The following is a 19,609-nucleotide window of genomic DNA, read 5'->3' as shown; positions in this document are numbered from 1 at the left end:
CCTGGTATACAGGAGGTCTATGTGGAGTCTGTGTCTCTCATCATCATCATCACGGTGGCTATGAGATGTTGACTACCTCGCCGGGTATACAGGAGGTCTATGTGGAGTCTGTGTCTCTCTCTCATCATCACGGTGGCTAGGAGATGTTGACTACCTCGCCTGGTCTACAGGAGGTCTATGTGGAGTCTGTGTCTCTCTCATCATCATCATCACGGTGGCTATGAGATGTTGACTACCTCGCCTGGTCTACAGGAGGTCTATGTGGAGTCTGTGTCTCTCTCTCATCATCATCACGGTGGCTATGAGATGTTGACTACCTCGCCTGGTATACAGGAGGTCTATGTGGAGTCTGTGTCTCTCTCATCATCATCATCACGGTGGCTATGAGATGTTGACTACCTCGCCGGGTACGCGGGAGGACGTGGGTTCCATCCCGACCCTGACGACGCCTGCCGCTGCTGCTGCTGCTGCTGTAGATTTGCTGTTGCCACTACTGCTGTACCACCGCTGCTGCTGCCACTGCTGCTGCACCACTGCTGCTGTACCACTGCTGCCACTGCTGCTGCACCACTGCTGCTGTTGCTGTACCACTGCTGCTGTACCACTGCTGCTGTACCACTGCTGCCGCTGCTGCTGCTGCTGTAGATTTGCTGTACCACTACTGCTGTACCACTACTGCTGTACCACTGCTGCCACTACTGCTGTACCACTGCTGTTGTACCACCACTGCTGTACCACTACTGCTGTACCACCACTGCTGCTGTACCACTACTGCTGTACCACCACTGCTGCTGTACCACTACTGCTGTACCACTACTGCTGTACCACTACTGCTGTACCACCACTGCTGTTGTACCACCACTGCCGCTGTACCACCACTGCTGTACCACCACTGCTGCTGTACCACTGCTGCTGTCCCACCACCACTGCCGCTGTACCACCACTGCTGTACCACCACTGCTGCTGTACCACTGCTGCTGTCCCACCACCACTACTGCTGTACCACCACTGCTGTACCACCACTGCTGCTGTCCCACCACTGCTGCTGTACCACCACCGCTGCTGTACCACCACCGCTGCTGTACCACCACCACCTGCTGCTGTACCACCACCGCTGCTGTACCACCACCACCGCTGCTGTACCACCACCACTGCTGCTGTACCACCACCACTGCTGCTGTACCACCACCACTGCTGCTGTACCACCACCACTGCTGCTGTACCACCACCACTGCTGCTGTACCACCACTGCTGTACCACCACCACTGCTGCTGTACCACCACCACCGCTGCTGTACCACCACCACTGCTGCTGTACCACCACCACTGCTGCTGTACCACCACCACTGCTGCTGTACCACCACCACTGCTGCTGTACCACCACCACTGCTGCTGTACCACCACCACTGCTGCTGTACCACCACCACTGCTGTACCACCACCACCACTGCTGTACCACCACCACCGCTGCTGTACCACCACCACCGCTGCTGTACCACCACCACCGCTGCTGTACCACCACCACTGCTGCTGTACCACCACCACTGCTGCTGTACCACCACCACTGCTGCTGTACCACCACCACTGCTGCTGTACCACCACCACTGCTGCTGTACCACCACCACCGCTGCTGTACCACCACCACTGCTGCTGTACCACCACCACCGCTGCTGTACCACCACCACTGCTGCTGTACCACCACCACTGCTGCTGTACCACCACCACTGCTGCTGTACCACCACCACTGCTGCTGTACCACCACCACTGCTGCTGTACCACCACCACTGCTGCTGTACCACCACTGCTGTACCACCACCACTGCTGCTGTACCACCACCACCGCTGCTGTACCACCACCACTGCTGCTGTACCACCACCACTGCTGCTGTACCACCACCACTGCTGCTGTACCACCACCACTGCTGCTGTACCACCACCACTGCTGCTGTACCACCACCACTGCTGCTGTACCACCACCACTGCTGTACCACCACCACCACTGCTGTACCACCACCACCGCTGCTGTACCACCACCACCGCTGCTGTACCACCACCACCGCTGCTGTACCACCACCACTGCTGCTGTACCACCACCACTGCTGCTGTACCACCACCACTGCTGCTGTACCACCACCACTGCTGCTGTACCACCACCACTGCTGCTGTACCACCACCACCGCTGCTGTACCACCACCACTGCTGCTGTACCACCACCACCGCTGCTGTACCACCACCACTGCTGCTGTACCACCACCACTGCTGCTGTACCACCACCACCGCTGCTGTACCACCACCACCGCTGCTGTACCACCACCACCGCTGCTGTACCACCACCACTGCTGCTGTACCACCACCACTGCTGCTGTACCACCACCACTGCTGCTGTACCACCACCACTGCTGCTGTACCACCACCACTGCTGCTGTACCACCACCGCTGCTGTACCACCACCACCGCTGCTGTACCACCACCACCGCTGCTGTACCACCACCACCGCTGCTGTACCACCACCACCGCTGCTGTACCACCACCACTGCTGCTGTACCACCACCACTGCTGCTGTACCACCACCACTGCTGCTGTACCACCACCACTGCTGCTGTACCACCACCACCACTGCTGTACCACCACTGCTGCTGTACCACCACCACCGCTGCTGTACCACCACCACTGCTGCTGTACCACCACCACTGCTGCTGTACCACCACCACTGCTGCTGTACCACCACCACTGCTGCTGTACCACCACCACTGCTGCTGTACCACCACCACTGCTGCTGTACCACCACCACTGCTGTACCACCACCACCGCTGCTGTACCACCACTGCTGTACCACCACCACCGCTGCTGTACCACCACCACCGCTGCTGTACCACCACCACTGCTGCTGTACCACCACTGCTGCTGTACCACCACTGCTGCTGTACCACCACTGCTGCTGTACCACCACTACTGCTGTACCACCACCGCTGCTGTACCACCACCACTGCTGCTGTACCCCGCCGCTGTGTCGTCAGCCTGGAGCGGCTGTACCAGGCGGACGCCCTGCTGCAGGGAGGAGGGGGGGAGCGACCGTGGCTGGCGAGCACCCTCGGAGCGGTGCAGCAGCTGCACGCAGCCGGAGCACTGTCCTCCCTGCTGCACACGCAGGTGGGCACACACACACACATTCACACACACACACACGCACACATTCACACGCACACATTCACACGCACACATTCACACGCACACATTCACACGCACACATTCACACGCACACTCACACGCACACATTCACACGCACACACGCACACACATTCACACACACACACTCACACACACACATTCACACACGCGCACATTCACACTCACACACACACACTCACACACACACGTACACACACACACACACACGCACACACGCGCACACGCACACACTCACACTCACACACACGCACACATTCACACGCACACACACATATTCACACACACACGCACACGCACACGTGCGCACGCACACACAACAACAACAACAACCGCCATTCGCCACTAAGTGGCGGTGACGTCACCACGACGCTTGTGCCAGGCTATGTGCACCCTGAGGCCACGTGAAGTGTCGAACGCCCGCTGGCAGGAGGTCACGGGGCAGACCCAGGTGCCACGGGTCGACTGACTGAGATGACTGGCTGATGCACCACCTGTGCCCCCTACTGTGCCAACCTGCTGTGCTTTAGCCACCCGGCGCTCCGCTCGCTGTTGTGAGCGTTGCTCCTCCGCCCTCCGTTGTTGTTGGAAGGCGACTGCCTCCAACTGCCCAGTAGCATCCTTCACGAGCCTCCTCCACAGAGGCCGATCTTGACACCGCTGGTACCAGTCATCGGCAAGTCCACTCAGCTCCACGTCCTCCTGTACCACATCACACCATCTCTTCTCTAGCCCGTGCTGCGCCCGTTTAGCCCCCTCAATCCGGCCAAACAAAAGCTGTTTCGGCATGCGGTGGCTGGGCATGCGGGCTACATGACCCAGCCATCGCAGCCTTGCCTGCCGGAGGAGCTCACCGATGGGACCCTGCCCAGATCTTTCAAGGATTTGTGAGCTCCTCACACAATCCAGTCTGGTTAAACCCAGGATGGATCGTAGGCAGGCCAGCCTAAATGTTTCTAACCGGCGAAGATGTTCCATTAGGGGGTCCACGTTTCGCAAGCGTAGAGAAGGGAGGGAATGACTGTGGCCGAGAAGACCTGAAGCTTAGTGCGGAGCGACAGACCAGGTAGCTTCCACACAGCGTTACGCAACCGATGAAAAGATATTGCCGCTCGACTGATTCGGAGTGAGACCTCTGCTGTTAAACTGGAGCCAGTCATAAGCACACTGCCCAGGTATGGGAAACTCTCCACTCTCTCCACAACTGCCCCATCACCGATTGGGAGTTGTGGGGGTGGAGTGTCCGATGGTACAAAACACCCAGGCAGGTGCTTAGTTTTGGTGGGGCTGATGGTAAGGCCCCACCTCTTAGTGGCACGCTCCAGGTTCAGCAGCAGCGTCTCCAACTCCTTCTCTGACTGAGCAGCTATTACCAAGTCATCAGCATACATAACGTGGTTGAGCAATAGGGAGCCATCCCTTGACCGCACCCGGGCATCGATTAGCCTCCCATTATATCTGTACCATATGGAGATTCCCCCGGTACAGCTATTGAAGGCTTCACGAACTACGTGGTCAAAATAGATGTTAAATAATGTGGGAGCCAGAGGACATCCCTGTCGCACCCCAAGGTGTACAGGGAATGGCTCTGACTCCCGGCCACGTAGTTTTACCCGGGCCCGCTCACCATCATGAAGGTCCTTAATGATCGTGAGCAGAGGGTCAGGTACTCCAAAAGCACGAAGAACGACCCAGAGCCCAGGCCTACTGATGGTATCATAGGCCTTGACCAGGTCAATAAATCAGAGATGTAGGTAGAGATGACACACACACACGCACACACACACACACAACGCACACACACACATTCACACACACACACACGTGCTCACACGCGCTCAGACAAACTCGCACGCTCACACCCCTCGCTTGGCTCTGTCTCGCTCTGAGTCGCAAAGACAAAGGTCACCCGTGTAGCCTCGCACAGACTGCAGCGTGGCTCCCGGTGAGCCACACGCTCCCCCGGTGAGCCACACGCTCCCCCGGTGAGCCACACGCTCGCCCGGTGAGCCACACGCTCACCGGGTGAACCACACGCTCCCCCGGTGAGCCACACGCTCGCCCGGTGAGCCACACACTCCCCCGGTGAGCCACACGCTCCCCCGGTGAGCCACACACTCACCCGGTGAGCCACACACTCACCCGGTGAGCCACACACTCCCCCGGTGAGACACACGCTCCCCCGGTGAGCCACACACTCACCCGGTGAGCCACACACTCACCCGGTGAGCCACAGGCTCACCCAGTGAGCCACACGCTCACCCGGTGAGCCACACGCTCGCCCGGTGAGCCACACGCTCACCCGGTGAGCCACACGCTCCCCCGGTGAGCCACACGCTCACCGGGTGAGCACACGCTCGCCCGGTGAGCCACACGCTCGCCCGGTGAGCCACACGCTCGCCCGGTGAGCCACACGCTCCCCCGGTGAGCCACACGCTCACCCGGCGAGCCACACGCTCCCCCGGTGAGCCACACTCTCACCCGGTAAGCCACATGCTCACCAGGTGAGCGTGTGGCTCCCGTGAGCCACACTCTCCCCGGTGAGCGTGTGTCTCCCGGTGAGCCACACGCTTGCCCGGTGAGCCACACGCTCGCCCGGTGAGCCACACGCTCACCCGGTGAGCCACACGCTCACACGGTGAGCCACACGCTCACACGGTGAGCCACACGCTCACCCGGTGAGCCACACGCTCACCCGGTGAGCCACACACTCGCCCGGTGAGCCACACACTCACCCGGTGAGCCACACGCTCGCCCGGTGAGCGTGTGTCTCCTGGTGAGCCACACGCTCGCCCGGTGAGCCACACGCTCCCCCGGTGAGCCACACGCTCCCCCGGTGAGCCACACGCTCCCCGGTGAGCCACACGCTCCCCCGGTGAGCCACACGCTCCCCCAGTGAGCACACGCTCCCCCGGGTGAGCGTGTGTCTCCTGGTGAGCCACACGCTCACCCGGTGAGCCACACGCTCCCCCGGTGAGCCACACGCTCACCCGGTGAGCCACACGCTCCCCCGGTGAGCCACACGCTCCCCCGGTGAGCGTGTGTCTCCCGGTGAGCCACACGCTCCCCCGGTGAGCCACACACTCACCCGGTGAGCCACACACTCCCCCGGTGAGACACACACTCCCCCGGTGAGACACACGCTCCCCGGTGAGCCACAGGCTCACCCAGTGAGCCACACGCTCGCCCGGTGAGCCACACGCTCACCCGGTGAGCCACACGCTCCCCCGGTGAGCCACACGCTCACCGGGTGAGCCACACGCTCACCGGGTGAGCCACACGCTCGCCCGGTGAGCCACACGCTCGCCCGGTGAGCCACACGCTCGCCCGGTGAGCCACACGCTCGCCCGGTGAGCCACACGCTCGCCCGGTGAGCCACACGCTCCCCGGTGAGCCACACGCTCACCCGGTGAGCCACACGCTCCCCGGTGAGCCACACGCTCACCCGGTAAGCCACACGCTCACCAGGTGAGCGTGTGGCTCCCGTGAGCCACACTCTCCCCCGGTGAGCGTGTGTCTCCCGGTGAGCCACACGCTCGCCCGGTGAGCCACACGCTCACACGGTGAGCCACACGCTCACCGGTGAGCCACACGCTCACCCGGTGAGCCACACGCTCACCCGGTGAGCCACACGCTCGCCCGGTGAGCGTGTGTCTCCCGGTGAGCCACACGCTCCCCCGGTGAGCCACACGCTCCCCCGGTGAGCCACACGCTCCCCCGGTGAGCCACACGCTCCCCCGGTGAGCCACACGCTCCCCCGGTGAGCGTGTGTCTCCCGGTGAGCCACACGCTCACCCGGTGAGCCACACGCTCCCCCGGTGAGCCACACGCTCCCCGGTGAGCGTGTGTCTCCCGGTGAGCCACACGCTCGCCCGGTGAGCCACACGCTCACCCGGTGAGCCACACACTCCCCCGGTTGAGCCACACGCTCCCCCGGTGAGCGTGTCTCCCGGTGAGCCACACGCTCCCCGGTGAGCCACACGCTCCCCCGGTGAGCCACACACTCCCCCGGTGAGCCACACGCTCCCCCGGTGAGCCACACGCTCCCCCGGTGAGTCACACGCTCCCCCGGTGAGCGTGTGTCTCCCGGTGAGCCACACGCTCCCCCGGTGAGCCACACGCTCCCCCGGTGAGACACACGCTCACCCGGTGAGACACACGCTCACCCGGTGAGCCACATGCTCCCCCGGTGAGACACACGCTCACCCGGTGAGCCACACGCTCACCCGGTGAGCGTGTGTCTCCCGGTGAACCACACACTCACCCGGTGAGCCACACGCTCCCCCGGTGAGCCACACGCTCCCCGGTGAGCCACACGCTCCCCCGGTGAGCCACACGCTCCCCCGGTGAGCCACACGCTCACCCGGTGAGCCACACGCTCCCCCGGTGAGCCACACGCTCCCCCGGTGAGCCACACGCTCCCCCGGTGAGCCACACGCTCCCCCGGTGAGCCACACGCTCCCCCGGTGAGCGTGTGTCTCCCGGTGAGCCACACGCTCACCCGGTGAGCCACACACTCCCCCGGTGAGCCACACGCTCACCCGGTGAGCCACACGCTCCCCCGGTGAGCCACACGCTCCCCCGGTGAGCCACACGCTCCCCCGGTGAGCCACACGCTCCCCCGGTGAGCCACACGCTCCCCCGGTGAGCGTGTGTCTCCCGGTGAGCCACACGCTCACCCGGTGAGCCACACGCTCCCCCGGTGAGCCACACGCTCCCCCGGTGAGCGTGGTGTCTCCCGGTGAGCCACACGCTCGCCCGGTGAGCCACACGCTCACCCGGTGAGCCACACACTCCCCCGGTGAGCCACACGCTCCCCCGGTGAGCGTGTGTCTCCCGGTGAGCCACACGCTCCCCCGGTGAGCCACACACTCCCCCGGTGAGCCACACGCTCCCCCGGTGAGCCACACGCTCCCCCGGTGAGTCACACGCTCCCCCGGTGAGCGTGTGTCTCCCGGTGAGCCACACGCTCCCCCGGTGAGCCACACGCTCCCCCGGTGAGACACACGCTCACCCGGTGAGCCACACGCTCCCCCGGTGAGCCACACGCTCACCCGGTGAGCCACACGCTCCCCCGGTGAGCGTGTGTCTCCCGGTGAGCCACACACTCACCCGGTGAGCCACACGCTCCCCCGGTGAGCCACACGCTCCCCCGGTGAGCCACACGCTCACCCGGTGAGCCCACACGCTCCCCCGGTGAGCGTGTGTCTCCCGGTGAGCCACACGCTCGCCCGGTGAGCCACACGCTCGCCCGGTGAGCCCCACGCTCCCCCGGTGAGCCACACGCTCGCCCGGTGAGCCCCACGCTCCCCCGGTGAGCCACACGCTCGCCCGGTGAGCCACACGCTCGCCCGGTGAGCCACACGCTCGCCCGGTTAGCCACACACTCACCCGGTGAGCCACACGCTCCCCCGGTGAGCCACACGCTCACCCGGTGAGCCACACGCTCCCCCGGTGACCCACACGCTCGCCCGGTGAGCCACACGCTCGCCCGGTGAGCCACACGCTCCCCCGGTGAGCCACACGCTCGCCCGGTGAGCCCACACGCTCCCCCGGTGAGCGTGTGTCTCCCGGTGAGCCACACGCTCCCCCGGTGAGTCACACGCTCCCCCGGTGAGCCACACGCTCCCCCGGTGAGCCACACGCTCCCCCGGTGAGCCACACGCTCCCCCGGTGAGCGTGTGTCTCCCGGTGAGCCACACGCTCGCCCGGTGAGCCACACGCTCGCCCGGTGAGTCCCACGCTCCCCCGGTGAGCCACACGCTCGCCCGGTGAGCCACACGCTCCCCCGGTGAGCCACACGCTCCCCCGGTGAGACACACGCTCCCCGGTGAGCCACACGCTCGCCCGGTGAGCCACACGCTCCCCCGGTGAGCCACACGCTCACCCGGTGAGCCACACGCTCACCCGGTGAGACACATGCTCCCCCGGTGAGCGTGTGTCTCCCGGTGAGCCACACGCTCACCCGGTGAGACACACGCTCCCCCGGTAAGCCACACGCTCCCCCGGTGAGCCACAGCCACACCGCTCCCGGTGAGCCACACGCTCGCCCGGTGAGCCACACGCTCGCCCGGTGAGCCACACGCTCGCCCGGTGAGCCACACGCTCTCACCGCTGTGCCGTGTGCCTGCCGCTCACCGTGGGTGTGTGCAGCTCTCCCCTTGGCGCATGCTGATGGCCGTGTGCACGGCGCTTAACTCCACCGCCTCCACCGCCTCCACCACCACCACCGCCACCACCGCCTCCACCGCCTCCACCGCCACCACCGCCACCACCGCCTCCACCGCCACCGCCGCCACCACCGCCACCACGCGGTACCTTTCGCTGGACCCCAGCGCCAGCGACCTGGCCCAGCAGATGCTCAACCTGGCCTTCTCGCTCGGACTGCCGGTGCATAACGCTGCTCGCTCACCTGCTCACTCGCTCGCTCACTCACCTACTCACTCACCTACTCACCTACTCACTCACTCATCTACTCACTCACTCACTCACCTACTCACTCACCTACTCACTCACCTACTCGCTCACTCACTCACCTGCTCGCTCGCTCGCTCGCTCACTCACTCACTCACTCACCTACTCACTCACTCACTCACCGACTCACTCACTCACTCACCTACTCACTCACCTACTCACTCACTCACTCACCTACTCACTCACCTACTCACTCACTCGCTCACCTACTCACTCACCTACTCACTCACTCACTCATCTACTCACTCACCTACTCACTCACTCACTCACGTACTCGCTCACCTACTCGCTCACCTGCTCGCTCGCTCACCTGCTCGCTCGCTCGCTCACCTACTCACCTACTCACTCACCTACTCACCTACTCACTCACTCACTCACCTACTCACCTACTCACTCACTCACTCACCTACTCACTCACCTACTCACCTACTCACTCACTCACCTACTCACCTACTCACTCACTCACTCACCTACTCACTCACCTACTCACTCAGTCACTCACCTACTCACTCACCTACTCACCTACTCACTCACTCACTCACCTACTCACTCACTCACCTACTCACTCACTCACTCATCTACTCACTCACCTACTCACCTACTCACTCACTCACTCACCTACTCACTCACCTACTCACCTACTCGCTCACTCACTCACTCATCTACTCACTCACTCACCTACTCTCTCACCTACTCACTCACCTACTCACCTACTCACTCACCTACTCACCTACTCACTCACTCACCTACTCTCTCACCTACTCACTCACCTACTCACTCACTCACTCACCTACTCACTTACTCACTCACCTACTCGCTCACTCACTCACTCATCTACTCACTCAGTCACTCACCTACTCGCTCACTCACTCACTCATCTACTCACTCAGTCACTCACCTACTCGCTCACTCACTCATCTACTCGCTCACTCACTCACTCATCTACTCACTCAGTCACTCACCTACTCGCTCACTCACTCACTCACCTACTCACTCACCTACTCGCTCACTCACTCACCTACTCACCTACTCACTCACTCACTCACCTACTCACTCACCTACTCACTCACCTACTCGCTCACTCACTCACTCACCTACTCACTCACCTACTCACTCACACACTCACCTACTCACTCACCGACTCACTCACTCACCTACTCTCCACTCACCACACTCATCAACTCACTCACCGACTCACTCACCTACTCATTTGCTCACTCGCTCACTCACTCACCTACTCGCTCACTCACTCACCAACTCACTCACCGACTCACTCACCTACTCATTCGCTCGCTCACTCACTCGGTCGCTCGCTCACCAATTCACTCACTCACTCACTCACCAACTCACTCAATCACCAACTCACTCACCCACTCACTCACCGACTCAGCGACTCACCAACTCACTCACTCACTCATCTGCTAACTCACCTCCTCGCTTACCTACTCGCTCACTCACTCACTCACCTGCTCGCTCGCTCGCTCACTCACTCACCTACTCGCTCACTCAATCACCAACTCACTCACCTATCACTCACCTACTCATTCACTCGCTCACTCACTCGCTCACTCACTCACTCACCTACTCGCTCACTCACTCACCAACGCACTCACCTACTCACTCACCTACTCATTCGCTCGCTCACTCACTCGCTCACTCACTCACTCACCTACTCGCTCACTCACTCACCAACTCACTCACCTACTCACTCACCTACTCATTCGCTCGCTCACTCACTCGCTCACTCACTCACTCACTCACCTACTCGCTCACTCAATCACCAACTCACTCACCGACTCACTCACCTACTCATTAGCTCGCTCACTCACTCGGTCGCTCGCTCACCAATTCACTCACTCACTCACCAACTCACTCACTCAATCACCAACTCACTCACCGACTCACTCACTCACTCACTCGCTCACTCACTCACTCACTCGCTCACTCACTCACTCACTCGCTCACTCACTCACTCACCTACTCACTCACCTACTCGCTCACTCACTCACCTACTCACCTACTCACTCACTCACTCACCTACTCACTCACCTACTCACTCACCTACTCGCTCACTCACTCACTCACCTACTCACTCACCTACTCACTCACACACTCACCTACTCACTCACCGACTCACTCACTCACCTACTCACTCACTCACTCATCAACTCACTCACCGACTCACTCACCTACTCATTTGCTCACTCGCTCACTCACTCACCTACTCGCTCACTCACTCACCAACTCACTCACCGACTCACTCACCTACTCATTCGCTCGCTCACTCACTCGGTCGCTCGCTCACCAATTCACTCACTCACTCACTCACCAACTCACTCAATCACCAACTCACTCACCCACTCACTCACCGACTCAGCGACTCACCAACTCACTCACTCACTCATCTGCTAACTCACCTCCTCGCTTACCTACTCGCTCACTCACTCACTCACCTGCTCGCTCGCTCGCTCACTCACTCACCTACTCGCTCACTCAATCACCAACTCACTCACCTATCACTCACCTACTCATTCACTCGCTCACTCACTCGCTCACTCACTCACTCACCTACTCGCTCACTCACTCACCAACGCACTCACCTACTCACTCACCTACTCATTCGCTCGCTCACTCACTCGCTCACTCACTCACTCACCTACTCGCTCACTCACTCACCAACTCACTCACCTACTCACTCACCTACTCATTCGCTCGCTCACTCACTCGCTCACTCACTCACTCACTCACCTACTCGCTCACTCAATCACCAACTCACTCACCGACTCACTCACCTACTCATTAGCTCGCTCACTCACTCGGTCGCTCGCTCACCAATTCACTCACTCACTCACCAACTCACTCACTCAATCACCAACTCACTCACCGACTCACTCACTCACTCACTCGCTCACTCACTCACTCACTCGCTCACTCACTCACTCACTCGCTCACTCACTCACTCACCTACTCACTCACCTACTCGCTCACTCACTCACCTACTCACCTACTCACTCACTCACTCACTCACCTACTCACTCACCTACTCACTCACCTACTCGCTCACTCACTCACTCACCTACTCACTCACCTACTCACTCACACACTCACCTACTCACTCACCGACTCACTCACTCACCTACTCACTCACTCACTCATCAACTCACTCACCGACTCACTCACCTACTCATTTGCTCACTCGCTCACTCACTCACCTACTCGCTCACTCACTCACCAACTCACTCACCGACTCACTCACCTACTCATTCGCTCGCTCACTCACTCGGTCGCTCGCTCACCAATTCACTCACTCACTCACTCACCAACTCACTCAATCACCAACTCACTCACCCACTCACTCACCGACTCAGCGACTCACCAACTCACTCACTCACTCATCTGCTAACTCACCTCCTCGCTTACCTACTCGCTCACTCACTCACTCACCTGCTCGCTCGCTCGCTCACTCACTCACCTACTCGCTCACTCAATCACCAACTCACTCACCTATCACTCACCTACTCATTCACTCGCTCACTCACTCGCTCACTCACTCACTCACCTACTCGCTCACTCACTCACCAACGCACTCACCTACTCACTCACCTACTCATTCGCTCGCTCACTCACTCGCTCACTCACTCACTCACATACTCGCTCACTCACTCACCAACTCACTCACCTACTCACTCACCTACTCATTCGCTTGCTCACTCACTCGCTCACTCACTCACTCACTCACCTACTCGCTCACTCAATCACCAACTCACTCACCGACTCACTCACCTACTCATTAGCTCGCTCACTCACTCGGTCGCTCGCTCACCAATTCACTCACTCACTCACCAACTCACTCACTCAATCACCAACTCACTCACCGACTCACTCACTCACTCACTCGCTCACTCACTCACTCACTCGCTCACTCACTCACTCACCTACTCGCTCACTCAATCACCAACTCACTCACCGACTCACTCACCTACTCATTCGCTCGCTCGCTCACTCACTCACCTACTCGCTCACTCAATCACCAACTCACTCACCGACTCACTCACCTACTCGCTCACTCACTCACTCACTCACCTACTCACTCACCTACTCACTCACCTACTCGCTCACTCACTCACTCACCTACTCACTCACTCACCTACTCGCTCACTCACTCACCAACTCACTCACCGACTCACTCACCTACTCATTCGCTCGCTCACTCACTCGGTCGCTCGCTCACCAATTCACTCACTCACTCACTCACTCACCAACTCACTCAATCACCAACTCACTCACCCACTCACTCACCGACTCAGCGACTCACCAACTCACTCACTCACTCATCTGCTAACTCACCTCCTCGCTTACCTACTCGCTCACTCACTCACTCACCTGCTCGCTCGCTCGCTCACTCACTCACCTACTCGCTCACTCAATCACCAACTCACTCACCTATCACTCACCTACTCATTCACTCGCTCACTCACTCGCTCACTCACTCACTCACCTACTCGCTCACTCACTCACCAACGCACTCACCTACTCACTCACCTACTCATTCGCTCGCTCACTCACTCGCTCACTCACTCACTCACCTACTCGCTCACTCACTCACCAACTCACTCACCTACTCACTCACCTACTCATTCGCTCGCTCACTCACTCGCTCACTCACTCACTCACCTACTCGCTCACTCAATCACCAACTCACTCACCGACTCACTCACCTACTCATTAGCTCGCTCACTCACTCGGTCGCTCGCTCACCAATTCACTCACTCACTCACCAACTCACTCACTCAATCACCAACTCACTCACCGACTCACTCACTCACTCACTCGCTCACTCACTCACTCACTCGCTCACTCACTCACTCACTCGCTCACTCACTCACTCACCTACTCACTCACCTACTCGCTCACTCACTCACCTACTCACCTACTCACTCACTCACTCACCTACTCACTCACCTACTCACTCACCTACTCGCTCACTCACTCACTCACCTACTCACTCACCTACTCACTCACACACTCACCTACTCACTCACCGACTCACTCACTCACCTACTCACTCACTCACTCATCAACTCACTCACCGACTCACTCACCTACTCATTTGCTCACTCGCTCACTCACTCACCTACTCGCTCACTCACTCACCAACTCACTCACCGACTCACTCACCTACTCATTCGCTCGCTCACTCACTCGGTCGCTCGCTCACCAATTCACTCACTCACTCACTCACCAACTCACTCAATCACCAACTCACTCACCCACTCACTCACCGACTCAGCGACTCACCAACTCACTCACTCACTCATCTGCTAACTCACCTCCTCGCTTACCTACTCGCTCACTCACTCACCTGCTCGCTCGCTCGCTCACTCACTCACCTACTCGCTCACTCAATCACCAACTCACTCACCTATCACTCACCTACTCATTCACTCGCTCACTCACTCGCTCACTCACTCACTCACCTACTCGCTCACTCACTCACCAACGCACTCACCTACTCACTCACCTACTCATTCGCTCGCTCACTCACTCGCTCACTCACTCACTCACCTACTCGCTCACTCACTCACCAACTCACTCACCTACTCACTCACCTACTCATTCGCTCGCTCACTCACTCGCTCACTCACTCACTCACCTACTCGCTCACTCAATCACCAACTCACTCACCGACTCACTCACCTACTCATTCGCTCGCTCGCTCACTCGCTCACCTACTCGCTCACTCAATCACCAACTCACTCACCGACTCACTCACCTACTCGCTCACTCACTCACTCACTCACCTACTCACTCACCTACTCACTCACCTACTCGCTCACTCACTCACTCACCTACTCACTCACTCATCTGCTAACTCACCTCCTCGCTTACCTAATCGCTCACTCACTCACTCACCTACTCATTCGCTCGCTCACTCACTCGGTCGCTCGCTCACCAATTCACTCACTCACTCACTCACCAACTCACTCAATCACCAACTCACTCACCCACTCACTCACCGACTCAGCGACTCACCAACTCACTCACTCACTCATCTGCTAACTCACCTCCTCGCTTACCTACTCGCTCACTCACTCACTCACCTGCTCGCTCGCTCGCTCACTCACTCACCTACTCGCTCACTCAATCACCAACTCACTCACCTATCACTCACCTACTCATTCACTCGCTCACTCACTCGCTCACTCACTCACTCACCTACTCGCTCACTCACTCACCAACGCACTCACCTACTCACTCACCTACTCATTCGCTCGCTCACTCACTCGCTCACTCACTCACTCACCTACTCGCTCACTCACTCACCAACTCACTCACCTACTCACTCACCTACTCATTCGCTCGCTCACTCACTCGCTCACTCACTCACTCACCTACTCGCTCACTCAATCACCAACTCACTCACCGACTCACTCACCTACTCATTAGCTCGCTCACTCACTCGGTCGCTCGCTTACCAATTCACTCACTCACTCACCAACTCACTCACTCAATCACCAACTCACTCACCGACTCACTCACTCACTCACTCGCTCACTCACTCACTCACTCGCTCACTCACTCACTCACCTACTCGCTCACTCAATCACCAACTCACTCACCGACTCACTCACCTACTCATTCGCTCGCTCGCTCACTCACTCACCTACTCGCTCACTCAATCACCAACTCACTCACCGACTCACTCACCTACTCGCTCACTCACTCACTCACCTACTCACTCACCTACTCACTCACCTACTCGCTCACTCACTCACTCACCTACTCACTCACTCACTCATCTGCTAACTCACCTCCTCGCTTACCTAATCGCTCACTCACTCACTCACCTACTCATTCGCTCGCTCACTCACTCGGTCGCTCGCTCACCAATTCACTCACTCACTCACTCACCAACTCACTCAATCACCAACTCACTCACCCACTCACTCACCGACTCAGCGACTCACCAACTCACTCACTCACTCATCTGCTAACTCACCTCCTCGCTTACCTACTCGCTCACTCACTCACTCACCTGCTCGCTCGCTCGCTCACTCACTCACCTACTCGCTCACTCAATCACCAACTCACTCACCTATCACTCACCTACTCATTCACTCGCTCACTCACTCGCTCACTCACTCACTCACCTACTCGCTCACTCACTCACCAACGCACTCACCTACTCACTCACCTACTCATTCGCTCGCTCACTCACTCGCTCACTCACTCACTCACCTACTCGCTCACTCACTCACCAACTCACTCACCTACTCACTCACCTACTCATTCGCTCGCTCACTCACTCGCTCACTCACTCACTCACCTACTCGCTCACTCAATCACCAACTCACTCACCGACTCACTCACCTACTCATTAGCTCGCTCACTCACTCGGTCGCTCGCTCACCAATTCACTCACTCACTCACCAACTCACTCACTCAATCACCAACTCACTCACCGACTCACTCACTCACTCACTCGCTCACTCACTCAATCACTCGCTCACTCACTCACTCACCTACTCGCTCACTCAATCACCAACTCACTCACCGACTCACTCACCTACTCATTCGCTCGCTCGCTCACTCACTCACCTACTCGCTCACTCAATCACCAACTCACTCACCGACTCACTCACCTACTCGCTCACTCACTCACTCACCTACTCACTCACCTACTCACTCACCTACTCGCTCACTCACTCACTCACCTACTCACTCACTCACTCATCTGCTAACTCACCTCCTCGCTTACCTAATCGCTCACTCACTCACTCACCTACTCATTCGCTCGCTCACTCACTCGGTCGCTCGCTCACCAATTCACTCACTCACTCACTCACCAACTCACTCAATCACCAACTCACTCACCCACTCACTCACCGACTCAGCGACTCACCAACTCACTCACTCACTCATCTGCTAACTCACCTCCTCGCTTACCTACTCGCTCACTCACTCACTCACCTGCTCGCTCGCTCGCTCACTCACTCACCTACTCGCTCACTCAATCACCAACTCACTCACCTATCACTCACCTACTCATTCACTCGCTCACTCACTCGCTCACTCACTCACTCACCTACTCGCTCACTCACTCACCAACGCACTCACCTACTCACTCACCTACTCATTCGCTCGCTCACTCACTCGCTCACTCACTCACTCACCTACTCGCTCACTCACTCACCAACTCACTCACCTACTCACTCACCTACTCATTCGCTCGCTCACTCACTCGCTCACTCACTCACTCACCTACTCGCTCACTCAATCACCAACTCACTCACCGACTCACTCACCTACTCATTAGCTCGCTCACTCACTCGGTCGCTCGCTCACCAATTCACTCACTCACTCACCAACTCACTCACTCAATCACCAACTCACTCACCGACTCACTCACTCACTCACTCGCTCACTCACTCAATCACTCGCTCACTCACTCACTCACCTACTCGCTCACTCAATCACCAACTCACTCACCGACTCACTCACCTACTCATTCGCTCGCTCGCTCACTCACTCACCTACTCGCTCACTCAATCACCAACTCACTCACCGACTCACTCACCTACTCGCTCACTCACTCACTCACCTACTCACTCACCTACTCACTCACCTACTCGCTCACTCACTCACTCACCTACTCACTCACTCACTCATCTGCTAACTCACCTCCTCGCTTACCTAATCGCTCACTCACTCACTCACCTACTCATTCGCTCGCTCACTCACTCGGTCGCTCGCTCACCAATTCACTCACTCACTCACTCACCAACTCACTCAATCACCAACTCACTCACCCACTCACTCACCGACTCAGCGACTCACCAACTCACTCACTCACTCATCTGCTAACTCACCTCCTCGCTTACCTACTCGCTCACTCACTCACTCACCTGCTCGCTCGCTCGCTCACTCACTCACCTACTCGCTCACTCAATCACCAACTCACTCACCTATCACTCACCTACTCATTCACTCGCTCACTCACTCGCTCACTCACTCACTCACCTACTCGCTCACTCACTCACCAACGCACTCACCTACTCACTCACCTACTCATTCGCTCGCTCACTCACTCGCTCACTCACTCACTCACCTACTCGCTCACTCACTCACCAACTCACTCACCTACTCACTCACCTACTCATTCGCTCGCTCACTCACTCGCTCACTCACTCACTCACCTACTCGCTCACTCAATCACCAACTCACTCACCGACTCACTCACCTACTCATTAGCTCGCTCACTCACTCGGTCGCTCGCTCACCAATTCACTCACTCACTCACCAACTCACTCACTCAATCACCAACTCACTCACCGACTCACTCACTCACTCATTCGCTCACTCACTCACTCACATACTTCCTGCCTCCATCCCATCCCACCTTAAAACTCTCCTCCCCCTCCCTCTCCTCTCTCCCCCCTCTCCCCCCTCCCCCCCTCCCCCCTCCCCCCTCTCCCCCTCCCCCCTCTCCCCCTCCCCCCTCTCCCCCTCCCCCCTCTCCCCCCTCTCCCCCTCCCCCCTCTCCCCCTCCCCCCCTCTCCCCCCTCCCCCCTCCCCCCTCCCCCCTCTCCCCCCTCCCCCCCTCCCCCCTCCCCCCCTCCCTCCTCTCCCCCCTCGCCCCCCTCGCCCCCTCCCCCCCCTCGCCCCCCTCCCCCCCCCTTTCCCCCCCTTTCTCCCCCCTTTCTCCCCCCTCCCTCCCCCCTCTCCCCCCTCCCTCTCCCTCCCCCCTCTCCCCCTCCCCCCCCCACGGCACCAGGTAGAGGACCTGGTGCGGCTCCTCCTGGGAGAGCCCGAGGTGGGGCCAGGGGCGTGGCCGGGGGCGTGGCCAGGGGCGTGGCCAGGGGCGGGGCGGAGCCAGGGGCGTGGCCGGGGGCGGTGCCAGGGTCTGTGCCAGGGGCGGGGCCGGGGGCGGTGCCATGGGCGGGGCCAGGGG

General features: G+C 59.2%; 1 long non-coding RNA gene across 1 annotated transcript in view; it reads right to left on the bottom strand.

The window, feature by feature from the left end:
- Positions 1-23: 23 nt before the first annotated feature.
- LOC142908072 (uncharacterized) overlaps positions 24-19,609 on the bottom strand; it is a 151,811-nt gene continuing 132,225 nt past the window's right edge. Inside the window, exon 3 of the long non-coding RNA XR_012931575.1 lies at positions 24-399. This is a non-coding gene — a long non-coding RNA (uncharacterized LOC142908072). The remainder of the gene's footprint in view (positions 400-19,609) is intronic.

This window comes from Petromyzon marinus (genome assembly GCF_048934315.1).
Source record: "Petromyzon marinus isolate PM22_M1 ecotype Great Lakes invasive population chromosome 69 unlocalized genomic scaffold, UKy_Petmar_22M1.pri1.0 chr69_unloc.1, whole genome shotgun sequence".
Taxonomy (NCBI): domain Eukaryota; kingdom Metazoa; phylum Chordata; class Hyperoartia; order Petromyzontiformes; family Petromyzontidae; genus Petromyzon; species Petromyzon marinus.
This window is presented reverse-complemented; position numbering and strand designations above follow the sequence as displayed.